This window comes from Notamacropus eugenii, chromosome 1, assembly GCF_028372415.1.
Source record: "Notamacropus eugenii isolate mMacEug1 chromosome 1, mMacEug1.pri_v2, whole genome shotgun sequence".
Lineage (NCBI taxonomy): Eukaryota > Metazoa > Chordata > Mammalia > Diprotodontia > Macropodidae > Notamacropus > Notamacropus eugenii.
Window position 1 is genome coordinate 339,633,938 of NC_092872.1, and position 1,807 is coordinate 339,635,744.

At 44.2% G+C, this 1,807-nt stretch overlaps 1 pseudogene; it reads left to right on the forward strand.

The window, feature by feature from the left end:
- Nucleotides 1–680: 680 nt before the first annotated feature.
- On the forward strand, nt 681–1,598 carry LOC140525718 (aldo-keto reductase family 1 member B1 pseudogene; annotated as a pseudogene).
- Nucleotides 1,599–1,807: the final 209 nt, after the last annotated feature.

Genomic DNA, 1,807 nt, shown 5'->3' on the forward strand with positions numbered 1-1,807 from the left:
AGGTCCCTCTGGAACAGAAATCTTATCTGCTCCGCTGTTCTGTGGCTTCTCCTGCTCCCGAATTTATTGGCAGCTCTTTACTACAGATAATTCATGGGCTGTGGGTTCGGAGCTAGCGTATTTGTGTGTTTCTACTCCGCCATATTGGCTCCACCCCCCTGAATTGGATTTAAGTAATACGGAGCTGCACAAAGCTATCAGACTCACACTCTCCACCAAAGTCATTGAAGTCCAGTGGCAAGATAAAAGTCAAGATCACTGGCAACGTCCTGGGAACTGGTGGATGAACTTGTCTTTTTTAAATTAAGATCTTTCCCAGGCCTCAGTTTGTCTTAAGCCATGTCTGTTCAATGACTGAGGGCTAGGTGTGAATTGAGACAAAAGATGGTCTAATTTACCATCACAAAAATTTCAACTCTAAGTGCCTATATGATATAAATATAAAAGGTCATATCATAAATTTTTAGAGGAGGATTCAAGGGTACAACTTTTACAACTATGGATAGGGGAACAGTCTTTGTTCAATCTTATGAAATAAAATGAATAATTTTAAGCACATAAAATTAAAGTTTTTGTTTGAACAAAATCACTGCTGTTAAAATTTAAAGGAGAGGGGTAGGGTTGTGAGGGCCAGCACTTTGGTGTGTGGTAGTGACCGTCTCCTGCAAGGCCGGGGCAAAATGGCTACCTTCCTCATGCTGAGGAACCAGGTGAAGATGCCCATCCTGGGCCTGGGCATTTGGAAGTCCCCTCCAGGAAAAATGGTTGATGCAGTGAAGGCTGCAATTGACTGTGCCCACATCTACCAGAATGAGAATGAAGTAGGTGAGACCATCCAAGAGAAAATCAAGGCGAATGTTGTCAAATGGGAAGCCCTTTTCATTGTCAGCAAGCTTTGGTGCACATAACATGAGAAAAGCTTGGTCAAGTCAGCCTGCCAAAAAGCTCTGAGTGACTTGAAGCCAGATTACCTTATTCATTGGCCTACAGGATTTAAGACTGGAAAGGATTTGTTCCCATTGGATGACGAGGGCAATGTAATTCCCAGTAATACAAGCTTTTTAAATACATGGAAGACCATGGAAGAGTTGGTAGATGCAGAACTGGTGAAAGTCACTGGAATATCCAACTTTAACCATGACCAGATTGAGAAGTTCTTTACCAAACCAGGGCTGAAGTATGAGCTGGCATTTAACCAGTTTGAGTACCACCCGTATGTCACCCAGGAGAAGTTGATCAAATATTGCCAGTCCAAGGGCATTGTGGTGACCACCCACAGTCCACTTGGTTCTCCAGATCAGCCATGGGCCAAGCCAGAGGACCATTCTCTCTTGAATGACCCCAAGATCCAAGTTATTGCAGCAAAGCACCAAAAAACTGCAGCTCAGGTTCTGATCAGATTCCATATCCAGAGAAAAGTTGTTATGATCTGTAAGTCAATCAACCCGTCATGGATTGCTGAGAACTTTCAGGTGTTTGATTCTGAGTTGACTGACGAGGAGATGTCTACTATATTCAGCTTCAACTGCAGCTGGAGAGCCTGCACTTTGGCCAATACTGCTTCTCACAAAGATTATCCCTTCCACACCCCATTTTGAAGTTCTAGCTAATGCAGCCCTGTGTCCAGATGACGATCACCTCATGCTTCCAGCTCTACCTGGCCTCTGCTTCCAAGATCTGAGTCAACCACTGAATATTGCTGTCAGATCTCAGTTTAATTTAGTAACTCCTGGTTGTCTGGACTCTACTTCCTGCCCAGCTGGGAGGAGTACAGAATGACTGCCCCCTCTCCATGTGGACCCCACAA